The 17,374-nt window shown below is 46.6% G+C and overlaps 1 protein-coding gene across 2 annotated transcripts in view; it reads left to right on the top strand.

Annotated features, from left to right (window-relative positions):
* Nucleotides 1-7,256: 7,256 nt before the first annotated feature.
* The window catches only part of KYAT1 (kynurenine aminotransferase 1), a 32,734-nt gene continuing 22,616 nt past the window's right edge, over nucleotides 7,257-17,374 (top strand). The window contains exon 1 of one of the 2 annotated variants that reach the window (XM_084799354.1): nucleotides 7,257-7,396. The gene's annotated coding sequence lies outside the window, so the exon portion shown is untranslated. The remainder of the gene's footprint in view (nucleotides 7,397-17,374) is intronic. The other variant, XM_084799353.1, reaches the window with a different exon arrangement.

Below are 17,374 nucleotides of genomic sequence, written 5' to 3'. Positions count from 1 at the left end.
AGTGCTGTGCCGGGCTTAAATGAAACCCCAATCAACACTAGGAGCCGATTCGGATGCAAACACACAACGGTCTTGTTTATTGATTATTCAGCTTAAGCTGGACCCACACTATCATTGATGCAGCGGATCAGGTGTGAGTCCCGAGCACAAGAACTTTTTTCTTTTTTTTTTCAAGACAGGGTTCCTCTGTGTAGCCTTGGCTGTCCTAGACTCACTTTGTAGACCAGGCTGGCCTCGAACTCACAGAGATCTGCCTGCCTCTGCCTCCCGGGTGCTGGGATTGAAGGCGTGCACCACTACGCAAGGCAGAAGAGAACTTTGTATAGATTGTAGTGAGCGAGAAAGCAGGTAAGTGGGGTTCTAGTTTGGCAAGCATCCTACTGATTATTTCCAGTACCAGTCTGGTATCAACCCACTAATGATTAACTTCTAAGGAGTAACGCTTGAGAAGTCCAGGGCAGCATCTGATCTTTTAGTACTTTCTTATTTTCCATCTAATTGGCAGTTCTATATCTTTGTGCCAAGTGTATCTTTGTGGTTTTTTCTAGATCCAGAGTTCAAGAGTAGGTCGCCCAAATACAGAAATGAAAATGGTAAACAAAATGAAGTTACTTTGGTCCATGACAAGTAAAACACCAATGCACATTAAAAACAAAAACAAACAAACAAACAAACAAAACCCCCCAAACAAGCCAGGCATGGGGGCACACACCTTTAATCCCAGCACTGGGGTGGGGGCGGTGGAGGCAGGGGGATCACTGTGAGTTCAAGGCCAGCCTGGTCTACAAAGTGAGTCCAGGACAGCCAAGTCTACACAGAGAAACCCCGTCTCAAAAGACCAAAACAAAAACAAAAAACAAAACAAAAAAAAATCAAGGACGGTCACACTTAGACACATGGAATCACCCACTTGTCACCTAACTGGTTTCTGTCCCTGTAGCAACCACCAGGCTGTGCCTCAGGGCAGCACATGGTAGCCCTGTATACAGTCCCCACACAGAGGTGGAATTCCCTTCACCACTGCTTCCTCTTCCTCCCCACCCAGCACGACAGGCTCCAGCTTCCTCTGCCCAGGAACAGTTCCTCAAGATCAACAGGAAATTCCCACAGGGAGGGCGGACCTGCTGACCTTGTGTAATAAACATGTCAGGGCTTGTTTCAAAGCCCAGTGCAGGAAGCAGCTACATGTCAGGGCTTGTTTCAAAGCCCAGCGTAGAAAATAGCTGACAGCCCAAAAAGCTGACGTCTGACCAGATGTGTGAGTGATAGATAAAACCTTAGTAGTAAGTTCTGACCTAGGAGCAGCCAGGACTGCAAGTTGGTGATAAGAGTGCCGCAGAAAGCTAGATGTGTGAATTAGAGAGGGTAAGGTTAAAGTAAGTATAAAAACCCTGAGAAGAAGCAGCCAGCTCTCTTCTCTTCGCTCTCTCGCTCGCTCTCTCTCTCGCTGTCACCATGATTACCTAAAATGCTACCAGCCGACGGGCGCTCTCCCAGGACAGAGCAGACAGACATGCTGTCAGAAAACAACCCGAGAACCGATTCAAGTCGCAGCAGCGAACCTGTTCGACAGATCTTCGCGATATCAGGTCGTATACCCTAATGGCATAAGTTCCCAGAACATTGATATTATAAGATGCTAAATGCTACTCCTATTAGAATTAAGATAGTCTTAAGAGTGTAATGAAATGGTATTGGTGGCTTGGCCTTGGAGCCTTAGCCGCTGCCTTTTGTTGTAGTTGCCTTTGTATTGCTAATAAACCTCTCTTGCTAAATCGTACCACTTGCTCTTGGCCTGACTCTTTTGTTCCGGATTCTGAGTGTAAACTCTCTGCTCGCGACACCTTGTAATGAACAAGAGTATGACAGTGCCACAAACCAGGCATCTCCCACTTCCCTCTCAGCTGGCTACTCTCCACAAAGCCCAGAGGGCTGGGGTGGGCCCACTCTGGGTGTAGGGTGGTGGCAGCAGCGGGTGGCTCCAGGTGTTTGTGAAGCAGGCACGGGCAGAGAGAGGGAGTAGATGAGGAAAGTAATGTGTGACTCTTCTAGAGAGACTTTGGTTTTGTGTTGGTTTTGTGACAGCGTTTCCCTGCGTAGCCCTGGCTGTCCTGGACTTACTTTGTAGACCTGGCTGGCCTTGAACTCACAGAGATCCTCCTGCCTCTGCCTCTCTGAGTGCTGGGATTATAGGCACTGGCCACCCCACACAGCAATGACCCATCTCTTCACCACAGGCCGGCTGCCGGCTGTGAAAGCTGGGGAGTGTCCCTGCAGTTAACTTTCCACATCCTGTAAAATGCTGCGTCTACTGAGATCACATACAGCTGGGGCAGACTACATGGAGTGGGTGGGGAAGGAGAGAGTGGCTGGACTCCCAGGTGATGGGCCAATCACCGCCTCACACTTCTACCACCACCCCCCAATGTAGATTCAGTTTTGTGAGGGACCCCTGTGGGTGCTCACAGCTGCTCTGATTTTAAGAACGTCACTCCAAGTCGTGCCTGGAGGATAGCATCCCACAGCAGAGGGTTACCCCCCCCCCCCACTCCACTCATGGGATTTACTTTAATATCAGGATTCTAAACAGTATGAAGCCAATAACAAACATGCATTTCCTTGTGTATTAAAGTAAAAGCCACTGGGTGGTGGTGGCGCATGCCTTTAATCCCAGCACTCAGGAGGCAGAGGCGGATGGATCTGTGTGAGTTCAAGCCTGGTCTATAGAGTGAATTCCGGGACAGCTAGGGCTACACAGTAAAGCCCTGTCTCAAAAACCAAAAACAAACAAACAAACAAAAAACCCAAAATGAAACAGAGAATAAAAATCCCCAAAATAACAATGTGTACAAAGGTTGGCTGCAGAGTCTCCTGCCTGCTATTGTGGGGAACTGAGGAGAGAGGTGGAGGTGGGAAGGCTCAGAAAGGAACAAAGGCCCTAGTCCCAGGACTGCAGTAAATATGCTCAAATCCACAGCCTCACCTTTCCTGAGGTGTTGGTTACAACACATTGCTTACTCTGAACCTTCCTGCACATTTATTAACAGGGACAAAGGCCACTGCCAACATGAGGCCTTGGGTTTGCTAGGCTCGGATCACTGGATTCAGAGTCTATTCCTGGAAGCCCGATTGAGAGCCAGAGTCCAGAGTCTGTGCAAAAGCAAAGGAATTTTATTGAGCTGACACGCTGGGGTCCATGGAGCTCCGAGACGATGGAGGACCCCGTTCTGCAACAGTTGGGCATTAATATACCATATACAGAAGGAGAACTTAGCGACAATGGTTAGTTAACAAGTGATAGGCTGACACTAGGTGACCTTTTAGGTGAATGGGGGTCTGAGGTAGTAAATTCCAAGTAGGGTGAGATGGGGGCAGTAAATCCCGAGGGCAGGGAGGAGAAGGAGGCTAGGGGAAAAATTTTAACTTCGGTCTGTAATTCTTAACTTGCTTAACAATGCGTTTTGTTTGTTTTGGTTTTTGTTTTTCGAGACAGGGTTTCTCTGTAGCCTTAGCTGTCCTGGGCTCACTTTGTAGACCAGGCTGGCTTGGGACTCACAGTGATCTGCCTGCCTCTGCCTCCCGAGTACTGGGGTTAAAGGCATGTGCCACCACTGCCTGGCCTTTAACAACGCTATTGTTGTGATGGCAGAGCCAAGCCGCCTGGAATCTCACACTGCTTAGCTAACAATGTTACTGTTATGATGGCTGAGCTCAGGCCTCCTGGAATCGTACAGGTTTGTTTTGCAGATTATGTGGCAGTCTCTAGAAAGGTCAGCTTTGGGTTTGGAGCCTGGACAAGGACTCTAAGTGCCTACCACACAGGAATGTGTTCTTAAACATCCTCCAGGGAGTAAGGTGCTAAGCTTAACCTCTAAAAAGATAAGGAAATACTGCTGGGTGGTGATGACATAAGCCTTTAATCCCAGTGTTGGGAGGCTGAAGTGTTGAAGTAACTTTTACTCACCTGATTTCATTGTTCTCTTGGAGGCCTACTGCCTCTGTCAGTTAACCTAGGCCTAGAATCTCTCAGTCTCTGAGATTACTGCTGAATAAGCTCATCCTTTCTAGTTCTTTCTGAACTCTGGCTGGCTGGCTCAACTCAGCTCCCTGGCTCAAAACTCCTCTCCAAGCTGACTGATTGAAAGTGGCTTCCTTCCCTCGGCCTCTGACTAAACTGCTCTGCTTGGCCTTACACTAACTCTAGCAACCTGTTCTAATCTTCTGGCTCCTTCCCATTCTGGTTCATTCTGTCTTCACCCGTGTCTAGCTTGTTCTCTCTCTCCCTGCCAAACTATGTCTATATAGCTGTCCTGGTAAAACTGCCTCCTCCCTGTCTCCCTCTGCCCTGCTCTCTTACATTCTTTCTCTCTCTCTCTCTCTTTTTAGTTTTTTGAGACAGGGTCTCTCTTGTAGACCAGGTTGGCCTCGAACTCAGAGATCCACCTGCCTCTGTGAGTGCTGGGATTGAAGGTGTGTGCCACCATGCCCAACTAAGTCGTATCTCTTCCCTCTCCCCATGAGAGTTGATATTCTGTCCTGTCAAATATTTCTCTGATTCATCACTTTGCTTCTCAATTAGACATCACTTTTTTTTTTTTTCAGAGCTGAGGACTAAACTCAGGGCCTTCTGCAAGCGCCCTACCACTGACTAAATCCTCAACCCCTGGACATCACTTTTAAGAAGACATCAATGCTTCCTTCTTCAAACTAACATCATTGTTTGGGATTACATAAAGATGTGTCCTAAGGGTGTGTTTGTATTCTAACCAGAGGGATTAAAAGTGTGTGGCATGTGTGCATTCCTGCCAGATCACATTGTTCTTCTGATGTGATCCCTTGCCACAGCGGCCATGTTTCTGGATTAAAATTCCTCTATCCTGGGAGTGATGCCCTCTTCTGGTGTGCATGAAGACAGCGTACTCATATGCATAAAATAAATCTTTTTTTTTTTAATTCCTCTACACTAAAGCCAAGTGGATCTCTGTGAGTTCAGGGTCAGCCAGGGCTGCATGGTGGGACCAGCCCAATAAGTAAATAAATAGAAATGACAACCTAAAAAAATTCTTTCTGGAAAAACAAAAGATGAATAATCTGAATTTCAGAGAAGTCCAGTGTTGGTACCTGAGCATGTGGCAACTATGACTCTAGCCCATGTCTGAAGAGACACTAAAAACTTAGATTGTTGCCGGTTGTGGTTGTGCACACCAGTAGGATTTGCTGAAGGAGGCAGAGGCAGGAGGATCACAAGTTCGAGGCCAGCCTGGACTACACATTAAAAACAAAACAAAACAAAACAAAACCTTAAACTGTTATCCTGACATGGGTCTCCCTCCCAAAGGACCATGGACCTGATGTGTGCACATGATCCCGTGCTATGAGGCTTCTTGCCTTGTCAGCTTTTTCTCACACTGGTGCATCCATCCAAAGCTCTGGGAAGTCCTGCAGCCCAAGAAGCCAGCGGCAGTCAGCGCATGCGCCTGTCTGGGTGGGAAGCTGGATGCAGAGCAGCCTGAGCTTCACAGGGAGAACCTGTCTCCCAAATGGAAAGGAACAACAACAACAAAAAACACGTTGCCAGAATTTTCTGACAAGCATGACGAGAGACTGCTTACCTGTGTGTCAGCATCAGGCACTGATAGGATCTGAGAGGAGGAAAACCAAACAGTTTCCAAGTAACAACCCTCGACTGAAAGAGTACAGCCAGAAGAGGCCACTCCGCAGCCTGCTGCACTGTCAGTGCAGTCAGGACCCAAGGGACAGTGAAGGTGGGGGTTCTGGCCTTTGCTCCTCTTGAGTAAGGTGGAACAAGTCTTACCCCTAGGTGACTCTGCTCTTTAGTTGCAAGTTGGCAGCCCTGCAGGCTGAGGCTGACCCTGGCCTCCTGTCCAGGGTCCTGACATCTTCCTCAACTCCGTGGATGCTGCGACCCTAGAAAGCAGCAAGGGCTGCCATCAGCGGGTACATGTGGGACTCTGAGGTACCAGCATCCACCCGGTGCTCAGGGGAGTGGTGTTTGGCCTGCACAGGGCAAAGTTACATGGACATGACGCTTGCCCTGTCGACCTCGGCTGTAATGGGGAGTCCCCAGGATAACCTTTGCTGTCTCAAAGCCAGACCTTTCTGGGGATCCAGGGACCCAGATCAGAGGGGCCAGTGGAGGCTTCTAGAGGAGTAAGTGCCCATGATTAAGTGTCCCTGGGGTGAGAACAGTGGCAAAAGTGATCCAGGCAGGAGGCAGAGGTGGCATCCAGAGAATGCTAGCCCTGGAGGAGGGAAGTGACACAGGAGAAGTAACAGGGGTGGACCAAGACTTCCATTTACAACCAAGGGCACACTCTCCACGGTGAGCAAGTCCCTAGGGAGCATGGGCCGCATAGGGGGCACTCTACTCTGCACGTCGCCCAAAGCCAAGTGTAGATGCCACTGTAGACTTGGCAGGGCAGCAAAAACAGGCTGGAGTTGGGAGTGTGGCCCAGACACAGAGAAGGCCAAAGTACTGACAGGATTTAGCCATGAAGAGAGTGGGAGCTTCCGGGAATTGCCCGCTCTCTTCAAAGGCCACCGAGGGGTAAGGAAACTGCTTTCTAACAGGTGTCCTCAGCAAAAACCACTGGGGAGGAGAGGGCTCGCAAACGTTTCTCGGGACAGGGGCAGAACCAACTCGAATTTCACATCAAGAATCGGTCTTTCGGGGTACCCCAGCCTGATCCCAAAGACCAGTTCTCCCACGCCCCACGGCAGGGAACAGTCCAGCAGATCGGGTAGAGGGAGGGGTCCAAGGAAGGAGGTCCGCACCGGGAAGCCAGAGGCCGAGCGCATCGGGGAGCTGTCCAGGGACCGCCTAGGTGGAACCTCTGGGAAGGGGGCGCGGGAGCGGAGGGGCGCGGATCTGCGAGGACCAGCGCGGCAAGTCGGCCTAGGCAGCACGGCGGAAAGTTGGGTGGAAGGCGCGCGCGGAGGGCGGGCGCACGAGATTGGGTTCAGGGAGGTGACAGCGCGCGCGTCCCTTTCCTTGCCGGACTCACTCATCTGGGTCCGCTGTCCCCGGCAGCCAGGAAGGGAAGCCCTAGCTCCCGATCAGGCTTCCCGTAACTAACCGCGCCAAACGTCTTGGCGCCTCGTTTTGTTTTTTGTTACTGTGCCACGTCATAGGTCTCCGCCCCGGAAGTGATGTCACCGGGCGCAAACGGGGCCCACTAGAGGTTGCCATGTTTTTAAGGGGACCAAGGGGCTTTGCACGGCTTCTGACAGCGCTCTTGGCGCCATGTTGCTTCTGGGCGGAAGTAGCCCATCTAGGGCTCGGCCCCTTTAAAGGAACAGAGGTGTGTATAACCTTGGGACAAGAACTGGGGTCGCCGGCTCTTTGAGGAAGCGGCGCAATCGTTCCCTGAAGCAGGTCAGTACCTGGTTACGGTGCGCGGTTTCCCTGGGATCGTGTGTTGAAGCCGGCAGGTCCTCCATAGGTTTCTGAATGCTGTAGCTCTCGGTGCATGTCTGCTGTTTGTGTGATGTGTAGCTTCGCTGAAAGAAGGAGCCGTGCACTGAGGAAAAACTTGCGCGCAAGGTTTTGGCATCTCTGCACTCAGCCTTGGGACCAGTCAGGCTAGCTCTCTCTGCACCACAGCCAACTCTCCCAAGGTAGTCCTGGCCAAGAAGATGAAGACTGCGCTAACGGAGAATTCCCCGCAGAGCTGGCGCCAATAGTCTCCGTGGGTTCTTCCGGATTCTGTCGTTCCCGGCTGACAGTAATCATGGCAATTGGGTTAAAGTACTGTGGGACTACTTCCAGAATAACTTAGGTCAAACAAACAAACAAACAAAAAACCGTAACGGGACAGAAAGAGGCGCCTTCAGCCCTCCTGCGTTCAGTGTTCACGTTCGCTCCCGCTTTCTGCTAACTTGCACACATCAAGTGGTTGACTGGCCAAGGAAGTGGAGGTTCCCAGTACCTGACAAGGCGAGGGATTTAACTTCTGGGTGCACGGGTTGATTCTTCAATCGAAAAGGATTTAAAAAAAAAAAAATCTGCTGAGCCAATGCGTAAATTCGAGTCTCCTTCTAAAGGTCTTGTTGCTTCCTTTTAATTAAAAAAAAGAGGGGCGAGGCGGTGGGGGCAGTTAGAGGATTTAGTTAGGGTTTCCCACGCAGTATGGAAAGAAGCTGGAAAGTTGAGTACAGGGAGTTTTAGTCTGCTTTGGTCAGATGTGCAAAACTCATGTTCCACACCAGGCGTAGCACAGAAATTCCGTATGAACTGTAGGGAAACACCGGGTGGACCAGTAAGACTAGCTTAGGGAGAGAGTGGACAGCCCGGAACAGTGACAGCCCAAGATGACGCCCAAGGCTCACTGTCCTTTACCAACCTGGAGTTGGTAGACCTAACTCCACGCGTTCACCTTTTGATACACATCAGTTTTATTTACCGATGGGTGAGGCACAGAGTTTGGAAAAGGATTCCCACAGGCCTCTCACTGCTCTCCCACCCACAGGACGCTTTGAGGCCACTACATCTGTCCCCCTGCTTCCTGGGAGCATCAGCATTAATTTCTTGGACCCACTGTGCAGTTGAACTGCTAGCAGCTGAGAATCTCCCAGCGAACAGGACATGTAGGGTTCCCATCCCATGATTCTATGAGACTCAACAGTCAGCTTCCATGTTGAAAACTTTTGCATAGGACCATGGGTGGGGTCAGAGGGGAATTCTCCCAGAGTGTGCTCTTTCAGCTGTGACATGGAAGTGTATAGAATGCCAGCCCAGCCTTCCCTGAAGGCCCTAAGTGGCTGATTAAATGTGTATCATGAGAGCTTGTGCCCACTGGAGACCTCCAGGCTGGTTCCTTGCACCTCTACCTCTCCTTGGTCTCCACTCTACCTCAGTAACCTCCCTCAGTTACCTCAGACCTGCCTCCTGACTGCTAACCAAATAGGGGCCACAGAAGACTACAGCACCTGCAGGGACTTTGCAGTCTGTCCCCAGAGCAGTGGACCTGGTGACGCAAATAAAGATGTTGCAAGAGGCTCTTGTCTTCCTGGCTGTTTTTCCGCCCAGCTGAGTTCTCGAATTGCCAAGGAACAGAGATGTGTAGCTATTAACGTCCTGATGCTGCCTCTGTGGTTAACAGTCCAAATCACTTCAGCTTAGTGGGACAGGGGTCCATTAGTCCTGTCCCAGCAGACACTGGGCCCCACGGACTCCCCGAGGACACAGGCAGCTCCTGAAAGAGCCCTACCTCCTTAACCCCTCAGGGAGTGGGGTGGGAGAGAGCTTGAGGTGCGGCTCAGGGCAGGGACTTCCTGTGCTGAGCTGGGTTAGCTGCTCTACCTGGTCTCTCAGGTCCCTGCTGGGCTCCCTACCTCCCCGTCCTTCAAAACTGCCTGGCAGTGAGATTTCAATTGTGGATCTGCATCCTTATAAAGGGCACAAGGAACAAGCTACCTGCTCCTTGTCACACTTGGGGCTGTCACCCGTTCCTGAGGGCTGGGAACCCTCAGTCAGAGCCTCACCCATTCCAAGCTCATGGGGCCTGGGTCTCCCTCCAGTGTTGCTTAGCTGTTAGGCTGTCTTTTCTCTTGGAGATATTTACACTAAGGGACCTCTTTTTTACTGTTGAAAAGAGCAGGGCTGGATTCATCACTGAACAAGAGACTTTGCAAGGTGGTGGAGGTCTTGTAATAGTTGTGTGTGTGTGTGCGTGTGCGCACACGTGCGCACATGAGTACAGATACCTGTGGAGGCCAGAGAAATGAAATCTTTCTGAAGGCAGGAGTTACAGGCAGTTGTGAGCTCCCTGGTATGGGTGCTGGGAATCAAATTTAAGTCCTCTGCAAAAGCAATACGGCTCTTTTTTTTTTCCCCTAAGACAGGGTTTCACTGTGTAGCCTTGGCTGTCCTAGACTTGCTTTGTAGACCAGGCTGGCCTCGAACTCACAGCAATCTGCCTGCCTCTGCCTCCTGAGTGCTGGGATTAAAGGCATGTGTCACCACCGCCTGGCAGCAGTACAGCTCTTAACCACTGCTGGCTAACCACTCTTAGCCATTTCCCTAGCCCTGTGACATAAGCTTTTGTGGAACATGGGTGTGGGTTTCCGTGGTAATTGGTTAGTTTCTTGTGAGCTGCAAATTGCCGAGTGTATACAAGGGGCACAGCATGACCTGGACTAGACGATCAGTTTCTGTGTGGTGCTGGGGACCCAGTCCAAACTCTTACATTTGTTATGCTGATTCTCTCTCACCCTACAGATGGATAAACTGAGCCCACAGGCCGTGCCCTGGCCACCTATGTCCCATAGCTAGCGCAGCAGTGGAGCTGGGGTCTTTTCACCTAAGACCAAGCCTCACTGTTTTTTGCTTTTTGTTTTTTTGAGACAGGGTTTCTCTATGTAGCCCTGGCTGTCCTGGAACTCACTCTGCACACTCTGCACACACACACACACACACACACACACACACATACACACACACACACACACACACACACTCACAAACCAAAGTATATGCAAATCTATATAAGTTCCTAAACCCAACCCAGAAAAGGCAGTGTTTATAAGTCAGTAGCATCTCTTTAAGCCTTCTTCAGCATAACCATTTATTCATAATAAGCAGTCCTCACTGCACCATTGTGATCAGGCTTAGGTAAATAATAACACTGGTCAAATGTCAGTGACCATATAAAGTTAGTCATTAATAGCTGCATAACATGAACTTTGTAGTTAGTTGCTTCCCCACAGATCTTGAGGAGTGACAAGTTTGGCAATGACAGGTTGTATATGAGTGGCAACCAGTTGTGTCATTCCCCTTCCTCCTGTGTCAGGTTCTGATTAATCACTGTGTTTGTTCAGGGCTGGGCAGCAAAGCATGCTGTTACTACATGATAAAACCCGGTGACCCATGTAGCATCTCACAAAGTGGATTGTTAGGAGAGTTAGCCAGCAGAGACTCACGTAAGCAAGGGACCTGGACATGGGAAGTCACACTTGCATGGGACTAAGATGTTGTTTTAAAAGAGCAGACCTGGGGCTGGAGAGATGACTCAGAGGTTAAGAGCACTGTCTGTTCTTCCAAAGGCCCTGAGTTCAATTCCCAGCACCCACATGGTGGCTCACAACCATCTATAATGTGATCTGGTGCCCTCTTCTGGAGTGCAGGTGTACATGCAGGCAGAGCACTGTATACATAATAATAAATAAAATCTTAAAAAAAAAAAAGAGCAGGCCTGGATTCATCACTGAACAAGAGACTTTGCAAGGTGGGGGAGGTCTTGTAATAGGTGTGTGTGTGTGTGTGTGTGTGTGTGTGTGTGTGTGTGTTCCCCTTGCAGGGAACGGGAGCACTGTAGCTGGCCTTGTTGGGGAAACTTCCACATACAATGTGAGAAACCTCATGAGTGCACACTGCCTGACACCAGTGGGAAAGCTGTTCTCAAGCTAGTGAGGCCCAGAGAAGATTTATTTACTCCTGTGTTGCTGCTTGGAGACTTGCCAATCAAGAGCACTGCTGCTGAGCTGCAAGCCCAGCCCTTACTTTTTTTTTTTATTTTTTAGACAAAGTCTTACCATGTACCTTGTACTATGTATGGGTTGCATCAAAATGCTTATGATTCTGGGGATGCCAAGATGGCCGAGCAGGCAACACCATCTGTTGAAATAAGATGTATTCTTCTTATATTAATTAACAGTAAATTATTAAGGCAGTAGTTTTCTTTAACCAGCTAGTTCTATTCTTCTTATATTAATTAATACAGTAAATTATTAAGGCAGTAGTTTTCTTTAACCATCTAGTTCTCCAATGACACAGAGAGATGATAGTTTATTTTTAAGTTGCAAGTACTATGCTGGGCAGAATCTGAGCTACTCTAATCCTAATGCCCTTAAAACCCACATATAAACCAATAACTTGCCAATCTGGTGACTTCCTGGGGTGGCTTCTATTCCACCAGTCCTTTTGTCCAGCCACCTGCTCCAGCATCCTCCTCATGTTCCCCTTCTCCTCCCCGGAAGTCCCGCCTCCCACTTCCTGTCCTTCTGCCCAACTGATTGGCCAAACGGCTCCTTCTTGACAACTGCTACATCCACTCAAGGCATTCCTACACAATTCCCCCTTTTAGTCTAATAAAAGGCCCCCCTTTACATATACACTTATATTATTACACATACATACGATAAACTATATGCAGCAAGAAGAACTATGAAAACAACTAGGAATTATGTAAATGTTACATTCATAGTGTTTTGGCTACTCGTATTTGGCAACTTTGAAGAAAACATCTTTCTTTTTTTAAAAAAATCTTTCTTATCTTGGTCTAAAATTCAGAATGTAAATCAATTTCTATAATATCTCATATCTATCAACCTAAAAACATCTTAACCCCTAAGGAACTGAGCTTTATTGTAAAACTAAACTATCTGGTCTTCAACCCCATCAGACTGGAGGAGGAATAAAATTAATTATTTGAGTGAACAGAAAGTGCAGGTTAGCAGCTTCCAAATTGAAAAAAAATGACAGGGACAGTTTGCTGCGTTAATAGTCGCCCAAAACTCTCTATAATATTGGAGGATCATCTTCAGCCTTCTAGCCCAGTATACCTGACAGATATTTGTGAGGCAGGAACTATTGAGGAATTGCCTACCCTGTCTTGGCAGAGTTTGGCCGGCAACTCTGCCTGCATCCAAGCTTGCCCATTTTAGGCAGAATTCTGTCTGTGACATAAGTGAGGACATTTTTGCCTAGTGTCTGGTTTGCCAGATTTGAAGCCATCTCCATAAGAAGGTTCTTCAATGCTCCTCATCTTCTTTGATGCAGGCTGGATGTTGCCAGGAGCTAACCTGTCTTATTGTCAAAGAATCCTTAAAATAATAAAAACATCTTTAAATGCCATATTCTGTAGGTCTCTGAGGTTTTTGAAGACCTCATCTAACTATTTTACCTTACCTATCTATAGAATCATATCTATCTGTTAAACCTAAGATGTATATTCTTGTGATAAAAGTAGACTAGTAATTGACATGAGAATGAGTTGATCAATTAACAATTAACTTGTATTACTTAATTATCCTAAACAGTCTGCAGTAGCACTTTCTTTCTTTCTTTCTTTCTTTTTTTTTTTTTTTTTTTTTTTTTTTTTTTTTGGTTTTTCGAGACAGGGTTTCTCTGTATAATCTTGGCTGTCCTGGACTCACTTTGTAGACCAGGCTGGCCTCGAACTCACAGTGATCCGCCTGCCTCTGCCTCCCGAGTGCTGGGATTAAAGGCGTGCGCCACCACGCCCAGCCCTGCAATAGCACTTTCAAAGTATTGGAAGTAAAGCTTGTATTATAATTGAATTGTATGGTACAATACCTCATATTAGAATGTGTGTGTGTGTGTGTGTGTGTGTGTGTGTGTGTGTGTGTGTGAATAGCAGTCTTCTTCTTTTTTGTGTGTGACAGGGTTTCTCTGTGTAGCCCTGGCTCTCCTGGACTCACTTTGTAGACCAGGCTGGCCTTGAACTCACAGCGATCCACCTGCCTCTGCCTCCCAAGTGCTGTGATTAAAGGCGTGCGCCACCACACCTGACTCAAAGAATAATCTTAAAGTTGATTTCTATACTAGTGTATCAAAATTAAACTTATTTTGCATCCATATACAAAATTCTATGTCAATGAATAAGCTTATTTGTGAGTAACAATTAAGGCCTTAAGTTGAGGAGTAGATTCAATCATCTACTTTATCCTATCGTCTCTATATTCCCCTTTCTTTCTTTTCAACCTCTATCTCCACACCTAAGGAAAAAAGATAAAGGAAAAGAGAGACACCCCTGAGGCCAACATCATGTTCTCTCTAAATAAGACCAATAATAATTTATAACCAACTCCCAATGACAAATAAACATTCCTAGCCCAAGAAAACAACCAAAACCCTACCCAACCCACCCCCCTTAAGAGAAATGGGGCATCCTCTTTTTGAGGCTTCTTCTGGCAGATTTGGGAAGAGTAATACCTTTGTAGGGGCCCAAATAAAATTGGGGAAAATGGTTAAACAAGCTAGGAATGGCATTTGTGGTCCAGTCTCTACATGATGAGAAATTCCAAGCTTAATAGAAGTCCTGTGTGGGACAGTCTGAAATGCTGGACCAATTGGGATCAACAGTTTTCTTTGAAGCTGTCCTGTTCTGATGAGGAACAGCAAGTGAAGCACTTGGCGATGGAACATGAAGGATGCAGGATGTCAGCATCTCAGCACTCTGGAGAATGAATCCCGTCAGGTCTGATCCACCATCAGTGTCAGATTCTTTTGTTCTGAAAACATTAATTCCTCACAAGCACTATACAATCCTTAAATTATAAATGTATGAGGTGAGCAGGATGCACAGATCAACTAAGGCTGGTTCTCTGCTGTTTGTATGAGCAGAAGAAAGACATTTGTAAATTCATGCCATATGAAGAACGGCATGTAATAATAAGTCACAGGGATTCTGTGACCAACAAGAAGCAGTGGCTACGCATAGGCATTCATGTCTCAGCCAGTGGTGGGGCGTAACAATATAAGCTTCTTGTTTGCTCTGTAGTTTGAATCCACATAAGTATAGACTGACTTAAGTTAGCAGTCTCTCTTTTATCTAGGTCTCTTTCATTTTGACCTATTTCAAAGAGTAAGTATAATATTACCATTACTAAAGAATGCACAATCATTATCTAATTGAAATCAAAACAAGATTGTGTAGTTCTAAACGTCCTTCTCTAGGCTCTGTGGCACCTGATGGATAAGACAGGCTGCTACATGTTTTCCAAGAGAAAGCTTCCTGGTTTTGGAGACAGGTTGGTTGACCTGAGCAAAAGAAAAGGCATTAAGCTTTAAATAAATATTGTATAAAGCTGGACGTGCCACCGCATGCCTTTAATCCCAGCGCTCAGGAGGCAGAGGCAGGTGGATCACTGTGAGTTCGAGGCCAGCCTGGTCTACAAAGTAAGTGTAGGACAGCCAGGGCTACATAGAGAAACCCTGTCTTGAAAAACCAAATAAATAAATAAATAAATAAAAACTTTATATAAACTCCCATTGAGTTTTAGAGTGTATGCATGCCATAGGCATCTTGTACTAGGGTTTTCACATGTGTTGTTGGTGGTTTTGTCTCACCTCTTCTCTCCATAGGGGATGGACACTTTCACCTTTTAAGCACATGAATTGTAGCCTTTGCGTTTCTGGGACCTAACGAGGCTGAGGTGTACTTGCCACCGGTATACAATCCTCTGTGTCTCTTTGCATTAGGGATGACCGCCACTTGTCCCTTGTGAAAATGCCTCACAGTTTTGGGGGATAAGCCGGCTGCCAGAGCAATGACAACTCAACTCAGTCAGCAAACATAAAAAGCTTTTCCATGTAGGAGGCATGCAGCTTGCATGTTTATCTCCCCGCCAACCTTGGGTCCTTACATTGACCAATAGAACATATCTCTTAGGCCAACTTATCCTTTGGCACCAGTTCTCCCGTGGAAACCCCACTTACAAAGAGATTGGCTGGCCTTTTTGGAGCAGTGTGACATTGTTTCTTCTTACATAAACCTAAAATTCATGTATATCCATCTTTTAGATCAGTAAGGATATATAATCCATTATTAAGAAAAAGGAACTTACATATTAATTTAAAGGAAAAATTTGTTGTTTTGAACCCTACACTGTCTTTGTAAGTAGCTTATTTTATCACAGGGGGTCAGGCCCTGACTTACTGTGTAGACCAGGCTGGTTTAGAACTCAGGGAGATTTGCCTCTCTCCATCTCCGCTGTGTTGGGATTACTGGCAGGAGCCACCACGCCTTTAATCCCAGCACTCGGGAAGCAGAGGCAGGCGGATCGCTGTGAGTTCCAGGCCAGCCTGGTCTACAAAGTGAGTCCAGGACAGCCAAGGCTACACAGAGAAAGCCTGTCACGGAAAAAAAAAAAAGAAATTTAAAGTCAATAAGGCATTATGTAATCGGTCTCTGGGGTCTTTGATACTCCTCTTTGCTTGACAAGCATTTCTTTTAAAGTACAATTGGATCTTTCAATGACTGCCTGTCCTGTAGGATTATGTGGTATACCTGTAACATGTTCTATGTCATAAGACGTAAACAAAAGCTTCATTTTATTAGAGACATATGATGGAACATTGTCAAGTCTTAATTTGTTTAGGTATGCCCATAATTGCCATAACATCCAATAAGTGCATAATAACAGAATGAGACTTTTTAGAACTCAAAGCCGTTGCCCACTGAAATCCTGACTATGTGTCTGTAGTATGGTGCACATACCTCAGTTTACCAAACTCTGTAAAATGAAATACATCCATTTGCCAAATTTCATTTCTCTGACTGCCTTAGGGTTACTTACTTCCTGCAGTTCATGGGGTTTGGTCAGATAAACAGCAAGTAGGATAGTTTCTCACAGTCTCCTTGGCTTGTTGCCAAGTGGTAGAAATTTCCTTCTTTAAACCTTTGCTGTTGGGGGCTGGAGAGATGGCTCAGAGGTTAAGAGCACTGACTGCTCTTCTGAAGGTCATGAGTTCAATTCCCAGCAACCATATGTTGGCCAAGACCATCCATGAGATCTGGTGCCCTCTTCTGGTGTGCAGGCCAGAGCACTGTCAGCTAACTAACAAAATCTTAAAAAAAACAAAAACAAAAACAAAAAACCCCTTTGCTATTAACCTGATGTTTTTAATGAAACCCTGAAGTTTCTAACACACATTCTATCAATAGTTGATCAAGTTCATCATTACCTTGTGCTAGAGGGCCTGGTAGACCCGTATGAGATATTATATGTGTTATTATGATGGATGGCTTCTATTTCTGATCACCTGTTGTAATTAAATAAATAGTGAAGTTAAATTGTTATCATCCTGAGTTAGATCAGCAGTTTCTATATGCAAAACAACTCTTTCAGCATATTGATAGTTAATATATTAAGAGATTCTTGAAACTGGTAATACCAGCAGAATTGCTTATAATTCTGATATTTGAACTGAATCATAAGGACTCTCAACAGCCTTACTTCTATTTTCTGACTTGTAACTTGCCCTTTTTGATTTATTGGCATCAGTGTAAAATGTAGGAGCATTAGAAATTGGAATCTTCTTTACTATATGAAGAAGAATCCAAATGTTCTTTCTATGAATTGAAGATACTGGCCTTTGGGTATCTGTTGTTAATCTCTCCTAAAAAAAAAAAAATGCCTGCACGCTCTCTGCCAGTATTCATTGTCTGTCCGTCAGGAGGCAATCCCAGCATTAGTAAAAGGTACCACAATCTCAGCTCCATCTATTCCACCTAATTGGCAAAGTCTCATTTTTCCCTTTACGATCAATTCAGAAACCTTTTTTCCCCCTTCGAGACAAGGTTTCTCTGTGTAGCCTTGGCTGTCCTGG

The sequence above is a fragment of the Acomys minous genome, assembly GCF_964271855.1.
Source record: "Acomys minous genome assembly, chromosome: 10".
Taxonomy (NCBI): domain Eukaryota; kingdom Metazoa; phylum Chordata; class Mammalia; order Rodentia; family Muridae; genus Acomys; species Acomys minous.
The sequence above is the reverse complement of the archived record's forward strand: the minus strand, read 5'-3'. Positions and strand labels throughout refer to the sequence as shown.